Consider the following 16490-nt stretch of genomic DNA (forward strand, 5'->3'; position numbering starts at 1 on the left):
ATGTGATCAAAAACAGCTCTTACTGTCAAAGTAACAAAACAGCGCATTGTTAAGGAAAATTTCAGAGAATGCTTTCAATTAATCGACCTCTCGCTTAAGGCTCCATCACGCTTCAGCTGAGCCAATCTGTAGTGCGGGTTAATGCTGCTATTGTATCTTAATGATCTAATGAATGGAGACAAATATGCCCTTCCGCCCCGCCTTTGACCGGGAACACTCCCAGCTTTGGCATTCCATGCGCCTCTGTACCATCATAGAAGAACCACGTCCTCACTTTCAAACCAATCATTCCATTTCGATACCGTGGTTGTGAGATCATTTCTTATGTCGCAGCTTTTACAACATGGAGCATAGATTATTGGAACATCAGGCTCAGGAAAAAGGACAATTGGAAGCAATGAGGAAAAGAAAATTTATTTGAAAGTACCTCTTCCTGTGGAATTCTACATCAAGTATTTCACTTGCTCATTTGGCTCTATCTAGTCTATTGTGTGCAGTTCAGCAATTCACATGATACCCACGGATATGATAGCACTGGAAATGATGCAGGACAGATTTATCAGGATATTGTCTGGGTAGAAGAGTTTCAATTATGGAGGTGTCTGGAGGTGTTTTTCTTGTAGCAGAAGAAATTGAGAGGAGACATGATTGAGATGTACAAAATAATCAAGAATATGGATGGTGTAGACTGAAATAACGTTTCTCTTTGATGGTGAGATCGATCACGGGTGAAAGGCAGGGTGGCATACACTTAAGGATAGAAGAGGAACGATTTGAGTGAATGCGCAGACAAATGTTTTGAAACAGCGGTTGGTTGAAATCTGGAACTCAGTGCATGCAAAAGTTGGAGAGGCAGAAATCCTCATAACTTTCAGAAGTATTCAGATATGAATTTTGTGATGCCAAGACAGACGGGGCTATAGGCCAAGTGATTTAAAAAAGTGTTAGGACAGTTAAGCGAATGTTAATTTCCAGTAATACCAAATAGGCTTCTTTTTGCATAAAATTCCTGGATATTACCACCGCCTGTCGCTGCGTGAGCACCGGTTCAATTCGCTTCCAGGACATATGCTTGCATATTGGTAGGGCTCAGTGGGTGGAACTGTGCCTTTCTGCGCCAGAAACCTGCATTCGATTCCAGACTTGTGTGACTGACTGCGTGGAATTTGAACACTCCTCTCTCTCTCCCGTGTGAGTATCCTCTGGCTGCTCCGATTCCTTCTCACAGTGCAAAGATGTGCAATTCAGGTCAATGGCAAACAAAATCTAAATGGACTGTAAGTGTTGTAAATCAGAGACAAAAGTCAGAATTGCAGCTCAGGGGAAACAGAATGACCATTTCGGGTCAACAGACCCTTCCTCGGAACTGTTTTAAATTCGCAATGTTCACTCTGATTCCTCTCTACTGATGCTGCCTGACTCGCTGAGCTTTTGGAACAATTTCTATTTTAGTAGGTGGATCATAAATGCGGATTTAGAAAGATACAGTGGGCAGTGTGAATCTCTTCCATGACATAGTGCAGACTCAACGGACCAAAAGGGTTCTGTCTGCACTGTGTCTAATTCCATTAACTTTGTATCTCTAAGTCTTTGTCGTATTTTTAATCTTTGCTTTTCACATCTCTCCTGTCATGTGAAGTGCAGAGCAGGACAATCGACGTTTCGGGCATAAGCTACCACCAAACCGTTACCATCTGATGCCTGGAAGATGAACGCCTCATATTCTGCCTTGGGACCCTGAAACCACACGGGATAAATGTGGATTTCCACGGCTTCCTCATTTCCCCTCCCCCTACATTATTACAGTCTGAAGCATCAAACTCAACACCACCTTTCGGACCCATACATCTCTCCCCCTCTGATATATCACCTCCTCCCCTGCCTCGATCCACCATTCGCTTTCCCAGCTACCTTGCAACCGACTCCAAACACCTCCCATTTATCTCCCAGCCCCCACCCACAAGACTCATTCCTGATGAAAGACTTATGCCAGAAATGTCGATTCTCCCGCTCCTCGGATGCTGCCTGACCTGCTGTTCTTTTTCAGCACGACACTATCGCCATGTTGAAGATAGAAGAGATCAGCTCAGTCTCGTTATCTGAGAACGGAGAAGGCTGAGTGAGGAAGTGATTGAGGTGCACATTCAAGGGATCGGTATGTGTGATAGGAATATACTTCTTATGGGAAGAGTTAATAACTAGTGATCTCCGTCAAACGCAAGTGAGACGATGTTCAGAGGAGATATAGGAAGAACGTTTTCACTCTGAGTGTGTTGTTTATTTGGAATTCACTGTTTGAATGTGTGGTAAAGCTATGTGTCAGGAGTATTTAGCCGAAAACTTGAGAAGCTAGAGCACACATAGATAAGGACCATGTATTGGAAAGTGTGGTGAAGTTAAACAGATGTCCGATGAAAGAACAGAACACTGCACAGAAAATACAGAGCACGAAAGCATGGGAAGGATAAAGAAATGGAAACTACTGGCGATCTGTTACAAGGGGGTCTGCAGAATGCTACATTCGTCAAAAGGTCCCTGGGGCAGGATGGGGCCAGTGTGTCAGGATAGGATAAGAATAGTAGAATGCTCATACACAAATTAGCAGAGTCAGACTGGGCTGAAAGGTTACAATGGCAGACGGAGATAAAACCAATTAGTAAAGTCACCCTTGCCTACTCAATATCATCATGGCAGTTTGGGACAAGTCTTGATAATACATACTTCGGGCATGACTTTAAATAAATAATTGATAGTACAGTCAGCCTGCTTGAGACGCTTGTAGACGGAAAGATATGACACTAAATATCTCATCAGTAGTTAGTAGAGTAAGCTTGGGACAGGAAAACATTGTGATAGATGGGGTAGCTAAATATCTAATCATGACAGGTTAGTCTGGGATGGAAGGTCATTGTAGCACAGGTGGCAGTAGAATACCTAATAGTGACAGTAGAATAATATTAAGTAGAATTATGAAAAACCATAGTGGCAGAAGTAGAACGACAATGGGAACTAAAACCATTGGTTTATTGTATAGCTGGAGTGAGGTAATTCTGACAAACACAGTTGGGCATTCTGATAAGCTAACAAAACATGATTAATTACAAGGCATAAAGTGAAGGAGTTTAATTCAGATACATGCGACGTGCTGCACTTTGGGAAAGCAAATCTTAGCAGGACTTATATACTGAATGGAAAGGTCCGAGGCACTGTGTCTGAACAAAGAGACCTCAGAGTGCAGGTTCAAAGCTCCTTGAAAGTGGAGTCGCAGGTAGATAAGATAGTGAAGAAGGCGTTTGGCATGCTTTCCTTTTTTGGTCAGAGTGTTGAGTACAGGAGTTCGGAGGCCATGTTACGGCTGTTTAGGACATTGGTTAGGCCACTATTTGAATATTGCGTGCAATTCTGGTCTCCTTCCTATCAGAAAGAGGTTATGAAACTTGGAAGGGTTCAGAAAGATTTACAAGAACGTTTCCAGGGTTTGAGGATTTGAGCTATAGGAAGAGGCTGAACAGGCTGGGGCTGTTTTCCCTGTAGCGTCGAAGGCTGAGGGGTGACCTTATAGAGGTTTACAAAATTATGAGGAGCATGGATATCATAAATAGACAAAGTCCTTTACCTGGGTCGGGGAATTCAGAACTAGAGGGCATAGGTTTAGTTTGAGAGGGGAAAGATAAAAAAGAGACCTAAGGGGCAACTTTTTCACAGAGTGTGGTACGTGAATGGAATTGCGTTGGGATATCTGGTCGGCATGGGCAAGTTGGACAGCAGGTTCTGTTTCCATGCTGCATATCTCAATGACTCTATGACTCTATGCCAAGAACCTTAAGTTTCGGGGGATTCAAGAATTTGTTTTCTGAATGTCACTGTTTTTGTTTGCAAATAAAAGATATACTCCTTGAAAAACTCTCCGCATCTCCTGGTGATTGTTGACATTTTCTCCACGACAACCGCAACTTTGGGTGCAGTAAAATTGTAGCGAGTGCAGCTCTGTGGTGCAATGAAAAGTGTGTTAGATTTCTACAAATTTGGTAACTTTGCTATTGAAAGTTTGTGAGTTTGAACCGCATCAGAATTGGAGTTTAGTTCAGTTGTCAGCTGAATCATTGATTGTTGTGCTGATTCATCGCCAATTTCTGTCGTCTGGAGTTCTCGTCCGTGCTACTGACCATAGGAAATTCCTTACCTTCTTGGTTGTGAGTTTTTACGGAATCATGTTCAGACCAGAATCAGATGCTCACCCGCAAAACCTGCAAATTTCGTGCAGAAACCCACTGTCTCTAAACACATTTCCCTCCCAAATTTGCACAGAAATGTTCGATTGCTTAAATGTCTTTATCCCGTTGTGTGACAGGTTGTTGTGGATGAGCTGTGGAAAGACATTGACGTGTTTGGTCAGCCATGATGATGTCAAACGGCGGGTAGTACAGGTATTTGGAATAGCCCCCTCCTGTACCTCTCTTTCTGTGCTGTTTCTTACAGAGTGTTTTCAAAATTAACATGATGAGAGCAATGTGAATCGACACTACGGAATATCAAAGTCCTCCCCTTTACACTACCGCTCTCACAGCCAGGACAGATAGCTCCTATTGCTGATTTAAATCAGATAGTGATGGATTCTCTCAGGCGATCTGTCATACTACATGCTCCTTCACACAGGTTTCCAACTGGGTACATGGAGCAAGCAAACGTGTGGATATTGGAATTCAGGGACAGGTATCCAATCTGCTGGGCTGCAGTTCTAGCCACATGAATTTCTGACATGCTGACACTTTCTGTGCATTCTACCTACTTGAAGATTTAAACTGTAATTGAATTTTTATTATTGCATAACATTCTAACATCTTCAACATTCATGCAAACTGTGCAACGTGTTCTTGGATGTAGGAATGGTGAAGATTTTTAATGAACGCAAAATGTTTCATGTTACCTGTATTGATTGTAACCTGTCTAGATTGCTCTATAGAAAGCCAGCATGAACTTTCAGAAGGAAGTCGGCGAAATTTCATTGATTCGAATTCTGTGCCGATTGGAGCTGATCGAAGGAAAAGCCCTGCGACAGCGGCAATGTAACATTGTCTGTAAACAACGCAGGAACCAAAGAAAACCCATTTTTCAATGTCGTCTATTTTGTCACATTTTATGTGTCCCTTTTGTATCCTTTTCATGAACTTGATGCTTCAATAATCACATGCTCATGTCAGTTTCACCTTGTCTGCATTAGCTGTAATTTCAGAACCAGACGGTTCAGGGAAATGAAGTAGGTTGAGTGACTGAGGTACCAGTGGGGCAGCACATCACCACCAAAGATCCCACAGTGTTGTGGTTCAGTGGTTAGTACTGCTGCCTCAACGGGGTCCAAAGTTCGATTCCAGCCTCGGTGGACTGTCTGTGTCGAGCTTGCACATTCTCCCCGTTTCTGCGTGGGTTTTCTCCGGGTGTTCCAGTTTCCTCCCACAGTCCAAAGATTGTGCAGGTCAGATGAGTTGGTCATTCTAAATTGCCCATCGTGCATTTAATCAGAGGGAAAATGTTTCTGATTGGGTTACTCTTCGGAGGGTTGGTGTGGACTTTTGGGTCCGAAAGGTCTGTTTCCATACTGTAAGGAATCTAATAATCACAGCAAAAGTAGAACAGTTGAGTTAAAGTTCCCAAGGTACGTATTGGTCACGTGAATGGTTCGCTGTCTGCGGCTCTCGTCACGCAGTTGGTCAGCGCTGAATACTTAAAAGTGCATAACATGCCAAGGCTGTAAGTTCAATGCTTATCTAAAGATGTTGTTACTGACATTGACCGGGATTATTGAAGATCAGACTGAAGCGCAGTTGAAAACAATGTTGAATAAAGTAGCATTTATTTGAATACTCCAGTTTCTGACGTAGGGAAAAGTTTTGCCTTTGTTAAACATGCCAATTATGAACAGAAAATCTGCAAATATTCCCCACGTGAATAGTCATCGGTGGACAGAGAAAGAGAGGTGAAGTTTTAGCTTGATGGCCTTCCTCAAATCGCTGACCCAGCGCTCGATTACATCCTGGGAAAGTCTGTAAAAATCGTTTCATATCATTCAATTTCCTGCAAGCTGCACAGTTCATTCATAAAATTGAAAGTATTAGATTTATCTCTTTGAAGAGTTTGACTGTTGTCAGTAAACCTGGTAAAGGATCTGGGCAAGTAGTTTTGCTGTTGGGAGGAATAAAGGGTCAAACTGGAATAAGTTTGAGTCTTGACGCAGGATTTTTCAAGCGGAGATAAAAGTGTATTAAATAGACTCACTCCCCTTTCCCTTGATTATGATCAAATTTTCAAGACAATACATGGCAATGATAATGATGTTTTACATCGACAGACCAAATCTTGCTCACTGGAGGCACCACAGTATTACAGATCAGGAGAGCGGGGGAGATGATGATCCTTTTGGAAACCTGAGACAGTGAGAGAATTAGTCCCACACTGTTTGTCTCACTTTTCTCATAAACCAGTTTGTCAGCGGACTGAGCTGACAGGCTTCCATTCAATGCAGAGCGAAACCAAACAGCTCAGTGCATTCACAGTATATAATATTTCATGTTGAATGAGTTGCTGCACCTTCCAACTCCACTAGCTCTTCTTATACTTAACATTTTCTGTTGCAGGTGTCATGCAATTTTTTTCACATGAATATGAACGAATTCAGGAACGTTTCCATTTTGCATCCCCATCCAGGCAGCCCAGAATGACTGTCGCTGTTTAATTCTCCCCGTGTCTGCGTGGGTTTCCTCCGGGTGCTCCGGTTTCCTCCCACAGTCCAAACATGTGCAGGTTAGGTGAATTGGCTGTGTTAAATTGCCCGTAGTGTTAGGGGCAGGGGTAAATGTAGCGGAATGGGTTTGGGTGGATTGCGCTTCAGCGGGTCGGTTTGGACTTGTTGGGCTGAAGGGCCTGTTTCCAAACTGTAAGTAATCTAATCGAATCTAATCCAATCTAATTCACTCCTTGTCTGCCTGCACTCGCTTTTCAAATATTCTTGAATCCGCTCCTAAAATGATTCTCTTTCTGAAAATTCATCTCCGAATAAAAAATGCCTACTCCAAACTTCTTTATCGTGCTCCGATGGGTTTGAAGTTCTAACCTTTAGTTTCCACTCACCTAAACGAGGAAATTTCCCTCGTATTTACTCTTAACAACTTCACATCAGATGGATAACTTCTTTTCGGACACAACTCAGTCTTTCCTGATTTCTCCCGCATTATTCCTTATCTATGCCACCATCCCATTAAACCCCCTCTTTTCGTTTCTAGTGGGTTTATCTCCCAGTACACCTCATTTCCATCATTTCTAACGACACGGTATCATGGCCTTGTCATTCCTAACGTCTTTATAGTCCAGTAAGTACTGCCTGGGTCTATCATTATGTCTTTATATCCCTGTATATTTCAACCTGAGAAAGGATGCTGGGTCTACTTCCATGCACGAAAACTCACCACTAAGCTGTGCAATCTTATTACCGACATAGGAAAGGTGGAAGCAATTTCAATTACAGCTTAATGGATTGGTTGCAACAGAATCGTGTCAAATCCCAGTCACATACTTGACTGTTGTTCTTATAGTTATTTCCTCTCTACGTGTGCTGAAGTAACACAGTGAGGGATCAATTACTATTGCCAGACATACACAAGGGGACATATGAAATGCTGAAGTTGTGAGATCAGAGCAGTTTGTATTGACATTCCATTCACTGTTCGAATATCAGGCTTAGGAATTATACAAAGAGCGATTTTGAACGAAATTTGAGCAGGGAAGTTTACCGCATGATGTAACACCATATTGTGTGGTTACTTTGTTGTTTACCTCATTTGTGTGTTTTGCCTCTTTGGGGATTTTGAAGTTATCCCCTCTATACAAACGTTCCGTGCTTTTGCACCATTATACCAAAGATGCAGGACAATAACACCCAAAACTGCTTGCACAGATATTGAACCCTGGAAACAGCACTGTGCATTCTCCTCGAGACTGGAAAATAATTTGCTGCATTCCCGCTCTTATTGTTCTTTTCATTACATCGGCTTCTGTTCTTCACGGAATCCGATTAAGCAGATCTTGTCACTGAGTCATTTGTGTTCAGATCATGTGAGCAGAATATCACAGTCCATAACCCAGAAGTCAGACCATACTCAGGGAACCGTACTCTGCTCTTGATCATTTCATGAACACCATGAAGAAATATCTATGCTCTTCAAAATTTACTAACCTGTTTTTCAGAAGCAAGGTAAACAGTTCCAGGTTTCTGCTTTTGTTGTCACACGGACCAAGGTTGTAAATGCTGGAACCAATTGTGACTCTCCGCTCTCCCACATCCGTTTTCTCCCCAGGAAGTGTTAAGATGATGGTCTGAATCGGATTCTTCTAAAAAGAAGAATACTTTTATATTTGATTTCTGGTTTATAGGCCCACTAGGCTCCCGCGAGGCCTCTGTATATCGCACTGACGACAGCAGTTTCCAGCCGTCTTCACCTTTTTTTAGCAAGTACCTTCGAGGATGACATCAAAAGATGTTCGCTGTGACTGTGTGACACTCTACCAATGGAGACAGCTCTATCAATGGAGGCACTCAGTCGGCTGGGATGGGATAATTTCTGCAGTGTGTCCTGCGGATCAGATACAGTGCACTTTATCATTCAGATCATACAGAGTGAGAGCGCTCGAAAAGGCCAATTGGTCACTCGTACCTGCGTCAGCTCGGGAGTTATAAAATATGGGTTAAAGCAGAAACTAGGGATTTGATCAGGTTTCAAGTGTTTACGTGAGACAGGAAGCAGAAAAAGATAGACCGTGAAGCGATTGGGATCTGACTACAGGAGCAGCAAATAGGTTGTACATCGCAGAGGAGAGCTTTGAAGTATTGAATTCTGGTTGATGGGCTGATCATGCTTTCACTTGGCCACGCTGCAGCAGAAGATAATATGTCAATGTCTCTTGGAATAGTGATGTCATAGGCAAATATCACCGTTACACTGCTGTAAGTTCCTTTTTCCAATGTGACGACAGTCTGTATGTAAAATAGCTTAAATATTTAATCCTTTCTCATAAACAAGTCCATTCCATCTCATTGTGTTGTATTGTCTTCTTTCCAGTTTACCTGTTTTTGTGCCTGCACTGAAGTTGATTTGCTCCTTCTGCATGTCTTTTCCAGTCTGGGTGATATGATGCAGTTATACTGATCCACCGTCTGACAGAATTTTCCACTTCACTTCAGCCTGCCCTAACTTCGCTACAGGATACCATTTCCGTTGTTTAGGTGTTAAGCGCTCGTCTCAGATCCAGCCTACCCTCACCCAAAATAAATGCAAAACTCAGACCCACTGTGATCACTGCAATCCGGTAAATCTTCACTCCGAGGTCATTGATTATTCCGAGGAGAAAGTTGGGACTGCAGATGCTGGAGATCAGAGTCGGGAGTGTGGTGCTGGAAAAGCACAGCAGGTCAGTCAGCATCCGAGGAACAGGAGAATCCACGTTTCAGTCATAAACCCTTCAACAGGAATAATGCTTGTGAGTCGGGACTGAGAGATAAATGTTAGGGTTGTGGGGGATGAAACTGGGAAAGCGATAGTTGGATGAAGATGAGGGAGAAGATAATAGTTCAGAAGGAGCAGAGATGGAATGGGTCCAGAGCGCGGTTCCAAGTTTGAGGCTTGGAACTTGGGGGAAGGGAAATGAGGAAACTGTTCAAATTGATACTTATCCTGTGCGGTGAAAGAGTCCCAAGGCGGAATATTTGGCGTTCCTCCACTAGGCATTGGGTGGTTGTGGTTTGGTGGTAAACGAGGCCCAGGACCTTTACCTTTACGACGGAATGGGAGGAGGAGTTGAAGTGTTCAGTCACGGAATGGTGAAGTTTCCAACTTTTGTGCTGTGGGAGGAAACCGGAGCACCCGGAGGAAACCCACGCAGACACGGGGAGAACGTGCAAACTCCACACAGTCAGTCACCTGAGGCGGGAATTGAACCCGGGTCTCTGGCGCTGTGAGGCAGCAGTGCTAACCACTGTGCCACCGTGCCGCCGTTGTAGGCAGTGGGTGGGAGATTCCCCAGAGGTGATGAGATTGTTATTGTCTGGGAGATGATGGGAGGTGTGGCTGTGATCGGGCGCAGTAGGAAGAGGTATCAGCGAGTTGGCACCTGTCTTCAGCAGTGTACCTCAGGCCGTCTCATGCCATTCCTGATGAAGGGCTTATGCCCGAAAATTCGATTCTCCTGCTTCTCGGATGCTGCCTGACCTGCTGTGCTTCTCCAGCATCACACTGTCGACTCATTCATTATTCCGCTTTCATTTCACACAGCCAGGTGCGTGCAGCCTGTTTGCCTCTAGAAAGCATTGTTCTCATAACCTTGCACAACATCTGCCAATCTCAAACAAAAACAGAAATTGCTGTTAAACCTCAGCAGATCTGGCAGCATCTGGCGATAGGAAGAGGTGTTCTCGAGTTGGTATTTGGCTTCAGCGGTGTAGAGGTCAGTGCGCAGACTACCACTGCGCCCCCTATATCTGCTGGCTTGATGGTGAGGTTGGGATTGGAGCAGGGGGATTGGAGTGCTGCGCGTTGTGACGGTGAGATGTTGAGGTGGGGGAGGGGGTAGACAGGTTGAGGCGGTTAATGTCCCAGTGGCAGTTGGAAATGAAGAGTTCGAGGGCAGGTAATAGGCCAGCTCGGGGTGTCCAGGTTTATGCAGTGTGTTGGAGGTGGGCGAAGGAGTCCTTGGAAGGTGGGCGGGAGTCCTGATTGTGAAAGTAAGCTCGGAGGTGGAGGCAGCAGAAGAAGGGTTCGACGTCACGGCGTGTATTAAATTCATTGATGCATGGACGGAGGGGGATGAAGGTGATTCCTTTGCTGAGGACTGATCGTTCGTCCTCAGTGAGGGGAAGGACCAATCCCAACCTCACCATCAAGCCAGCAGATATGGGGGCGCAGTGGTAGTCTGGCGCACTGACCTCTACACCACTGAAGCCAAATACCAACTCGACGACACCTCTTCCTACCGCCCCCTCGACCATGGCCCCACCTCCATCACCAAACCATCATCTTCCAGACATCTCCCAAACACATCTTTCAACCTTATTGTCCGGGAACTCCGCACTGCCCCGTTCTACCTCCTTCCCAGGATCCACATGCCTGACCACCCTGGCCGACCCATTATCTCAGCATGCTCCTGCCCCACTGAACTCATCTCTACCTGCCTCGAAACTGTCCTATCCCCCCAGTCCAGGAACGCCCCACATACGTTCGAGACACCACCCACGCCCTCCACCTCCTCCAAGACTTCCGTTTCCCTAGCCACCAACGCCTCATCTTCACCATGGATATCCAATCCCTCTACACCTCCTTCCACCATGACCAGGGCCTCCAAGCCCTCCGGTTCTTCCTCTCCTGACGTCTCCAACAGTACCCTTCCACCGACACTCTCATTCGTTTGGCCGAACTGGTCCTTACCCTTAACAATTTCTCCTTCGAATCCTCCCACTTCCTCCAGATCATAGGGGTAGCCATTGGCACACGCATGGGCCCCAGCCATGCTTGTCTCTTTGTTGGCTATGGAGAACAGTCGATCTTCCGTCATTACACCGGCACCACTCCCCACCTCTTCCTCCGCTACATCGATGACTGCTTTGGCGCCACCTCGTGCTCCCGTGAGGAGGTTGAGCAATTCATCAACTTCACCAACGCATTACACCCTGACCTTAAATTTACCCGGACCATCTCTGACACCTCCCTCCCCTTCCTGGACCTCTCCATCTCCATTAATGATGACCGACTTGACACTGATATTTTTACAAACCCACAGACTCCCACAGCTACCTGGATTACACTTCTTCCCACCCTACCTCTTGCACAAATGCCATCCCGTATTCCCAATTCCTCCGCCTCAGCCGTATCTGCTCCCAGGAGCACCATTCCACCACAGAACACACCAGATGACCTCCTTCTTTTGAGACTGCAATTTCCCTTCCCACGTGGTTAAAGATGCCCTCCAACGCATCTCGTCTACATCCCGCACCTTCGCCCTCAGACCCCACCCCTCCAACTGTAACAAGGACAGAACGCCCCTGGTGCTCACCTTCCACCGCACCAACCTTCACATAAACCAAATCATCCGCCGACATTTCCACCACCTCCAAACAGACCCCACCACCAGGGATATATTTCCCTCCCCACCCCTTTCCGCCTTCCGCAAAGACCGTTCACTTCCTGACAACCTGGTCAGGTCCACGACCCCCTACAACCCACCCTCCCATCCTGGCACCTTGTCCTGCCACCGCAGGAACTGCAAAACCTGCGCCAACACATCCTCCCTCACTTCTATCCAAGGCCCTAAAGGAGCCTTCCACATCCATCAAAGTTTTACCTGCACATCTACCAATATCATTTATTGTATCCGTTGGTCCCAATGCGGTCTCCTCTACATTGGGGAGACTGGACGCCTCCTAACAGAGCGCTTTAGGGAATATCTTCGGGACACCCACACCAATCAACTCACCGCCCTGTGGCCGAACATTTCAACTCTCCCTCCCATTCTGCCGAGGACATGGAGTCTTGGGCCTCCTTCACCGCCGCTCCCTCACCACCAGATGCCTGGAGAAAGAACGCCACATCTTCCGCCTCTGAACACTTCAACCCCAGAGCATCAATGTGGACTTCAACAATTTCCTCATTTCCCCTTCCCCCCACCTCACCCCAGTCCCAAACCTCCAGCTCAGCACTGTCCGCGCAACTTGTCCTGACTTGTCCTACCTGTCTATCTTCTTTTCCACCTACCCACTCCACCCTCCCCGCTCCCCCGACCTATCACCTTCATCCCCTCCCCCACTTCCTATTATACTCTATGCTGCTTTCTCCCAATCCCCACCCTCCTCTAGCTGATCTCTCCACTCTTCAGGCTCTCTGCTTTTATTCCTGATGAAGGGCTTTTGCCCGAAACGTTGATTTTACTGCTCCTTGGATGCTGCTTGAACTGCTGTGCTCTTCCATCACGAATCCAGTTTCTGATCCATTGGTCCGTTCCTCCACAGATCTGTCAGAAATACTGAACTTTTCCAGCAACTTCTGTATTTGTTTGAACATCGGCGGTTCTTTCGTTTTTTTTTTTCTTATTTTCTACCAATATGATTTGGTTTAAGATTATGTTGAATATTTTGAATATGACTGCGATAGAATAGCCAGATTTCAAAAGCCCGCTACTGCTACTTGGTTCACGTGACCAATGACTTTCCACTTGATCACTGCGCCCTACAGCTGCACTGCAGATAAATTAACAAAATTATGGCATTCTCTCGATTTGGTAATCAGGAGCGAGATGGTTTGACTTGTTCAAAAAGTTAGATATACTGATAAAATACAGTATATAAAATGGGGAACCATAAGGGAAAGAGAGAACACCATTCCAGCTGAATGATGCTCAGACTAAAAGTGAATACAATATTCAGACGGTCCTATGCGATCAGTCTTTTTTATTATTATTATTACAATGGCCATTGCGAGTTTGCAATAAACTGCATAACATGAAAACAGATCAACATCTATTTTCCCGGAATTTAACGCAGTGCACATGGGAAACTTCATCCGTCTGCTGAAAAATCACCTTCGGCTCTCCCTCCACACTTGTCTCTTCTCGTTTTAAGTATTTGCAGTATGTTTGTTGATCAAGGTGTCATTATCCTGAAAAGGTCGTTTCTCAATCCACAAAAACTGGTACTTTCCCATAAACGTGACATTGCTCAATATCACCTTCTACCCGTACCCCTCAACACGACAAATTTAAGCTGCTCCATGTGAGGCTCAAACTTAAAACTTCGGCAGAGCGCAGCCCACTATACTGGCACAGAGATACCGTGCACTGGTCACCAGCAGCACTGGAGCAACACATTAATGCTTACCTCCACATTCCTGGTTGTACATTAACGGTTGGGAAACCGAGTTTCTCTGATTCCATGGCTGGTCACTGCGATTATACGATCATCTTCACCAGTGCTTCTGACCCCATGTGAGGCAAGTGGTGAGTTACTCATTGCAAAGATGTAAAAATGTGCAACTTCAACTTTTGCCTTCACTAACCCATGAGCCTTTTATTTTGTTTTTCATCTGTAGAAATCTTAAAACCTTCATCTTGAACAGGCTCAATAACAGATCTCCATTGTGTCTCTGGCATCAAATTCCAAAATGTAAACCCCCTCTGAATTCTTCCACCGCAGTCCACTGTTTGGGAAGTTTTCCTGTTCAGGGGAATGCACTTCCCGTGTGTCAACTGTTGCTCCTCGCATTCGCTCTGGCACTGCACTCATTTTCCTTCTGACACTTGCTCACTGTGTTGCTGTGAACATACAGTGACTTGGTGTCACACCGCCCAGGAAAATGATACAGATCAAGGGTTTTGCATTGTTGAATTCAATTGTCAGTTTATCCTTATTTAGGGTTTCAAAATTGCCTGTTCTGTACACAAGTGCGTGTCAAAAATATCTGAGTGGAAGAAAGGTGTTCTGAATAATGACATTGAGCACTATGCACTCTCCTCCAGTCTGGAAAACAATTCCTCACAGACAACTTTACACCTCCTGCTGTCACGGGCTCTTCATTCCGTTGACTTCAAATCTTCACAGAATTCAACAGACCTTGTTACATCGTCATTTCTTCATTTTTGTTCAGATCACTGTGAGCAGAGTGTCACAGTGGGAGTGGTAAGACGATACTCTTGGGACCGTCCTGTACTATTTATCATTTCACCAATACCAGGGAGAAATATCTGCTGCTCAGCATAATTTACGCAATTCACTTATTCATAATGTCAAATGTGCTCGTGACCTATGTGACGAGGTGGCCGAGAGGTTAAGGCGATGGACTGCTAATCCATTGTGTTCTGCACGCGTGGGTTCGAATCCCACTCTCGTCGTTGTTATCAACGTTTTTCAATTTTGCTATTTTTGCATGATCACAGCTGTCTGTTTGTATGCATCGACGCTATAATAAAATCTCAAAGAATAATTTGAGTCTGTTGCCTAAACTGCATTGAATTGTAGATTGAATTGGGACAATGAAAAGGAACGCGATTGTCTTTTCCAAGTCAAGTTGATGTGAACATTTATCGTATGAAAGAGATCCAGGAGAACCAAATAACGAGAGATGCGAAGTGCATGTTGATGCATGCGATTCTTAATGAGTGTTTTGTCAGATGAAATTTGTAGCAGTTGGGTAGAAGTGATTCATCTTGGTAAAAAGAGCACAGAGAGACAGCACGAAACAATGGAGATATTTCAAAAGTGGCAGGGGATGGGTGTAGGGGCACCCGAGAACTGGCTGTAAATGCACAGTAGAGAATTACCGATGTGGGTGCCGTGCATGGGCACGGACAGACTTACACATTGGTCTTATCCTTTCCCCTTGCTCTCGCCATTGATGAATGCTGGACATAAGACACATATAAACACAAGATGTGGGAAGCAAACTCCCTCTCGTTATGCACACACTTGATGCATCATATTCAACTATGAACACCTGGAGAAGTCAGCAAGTTAACTGCAGGGACTGAATCTAAACTGTGTATCAATAACCGCAGATTTATGCAGCTTAAACATGAAAACTGATTTGAAATGTCTTTATACGCATGTCATTAACAGACGGTTCGTTCTAATACCCGTGTGGCTGAAAGAAGTAGACACCACATTTCAAGGTGGATGACAACATTACCAATTTTGTTCAGAAATTGAGATCTATTTGATCATTTGACACAGTGACCAAGTTTAATTTAAATAATACAAACCAAATTCCCTCACGTGAAATAAAAGAGTGATTCCATTACAAACATTGTCCTTGCTAAGTAGCAGTTACTCAACATGAAAAATAGAATGTGATTTCTAGTGAGCATACGTCAATTAGCACGATTATCTTACTTCGGATTGACTGCAATATGCACATGCAAAATAAGTTCGAAGAAAGAAGTCCTTTGGAAATAATGAGTCGGTAGTGATTAAAAGTAAGATTAGGCTCTCATGATGTGGATATTGCACCAATGGCTCTCGTGGTGGAAATGGTCAGTGGGCAGTATTTCTATGATGGTATAGAGGTGTGTGATCTGCCAGGGATGGGAGCTCCCACCTCATCTGGAGCAGCGTCTGTTGGCATGGACCAGGGAGTATTGTGACATCAGTCTGGGAGTTCAAAGCACACCTGGAGAAACTTTATTGACATGAAGCCGCAGGGAGCATTGGGACATCAGACTGGTAGATCCAACTTCAACTGGACCGCTTCTATTGACATGGAGCAGGGAGCATTGAGACATCAGACTGGGAGCTACAACGTCAACGAGAGCCAGGGATGGGAGCTCCCATTTCATCTGGAGCAGCGTCTGTTTACATGGACCAGGGAGCATTGTGACATCAGACTGGGAGTTCCAACCACACCTGGAGCAGCTTTTATTGACATGGGGCAGCAGGGAGCATTGGGGCAGCAGGCTGGGAGTTCGAA

The 16490-nt window shown here is 44.9% G+C and overlaps 1 non-coding gene across 1 annotated transcript; it reads left to right on the plus strand.

The window, feature by feature from the left end:
• The first annotated feature begins 14837 nt into the window (after window positions 1-14837).
• On the plus strand, window positions 14838-14919 carry trnas-gcu (transfer RNA serine (anticodon GCU)). The gene has a single exon. It is a non-coding gene; the product is annotated as a tRNA-Ser (tRNA).
• The last annotated feature ends 1571 nt before the right edge of the window (window positions 14920-16490 follow it).

Source organism: Chiloscyllium plagiosum, unplaced genomic scaffold (genome assembly GCF_037043375.1).
Source record: "Chiloscyllium plagiosum isolate Xiang-an unplaced genomic scaffold, Cpla_swu_hap1 HiC_scaffold_38, whole genome shotgun sequence".
Taxonomy (NCBI): Eukaryota; Metazoa; Chordata; class Chondrichthyes; order Orectolobiformes; family Hemiscylliidae; genus Chiloscyllium; species Chiloscyllium plagiosum.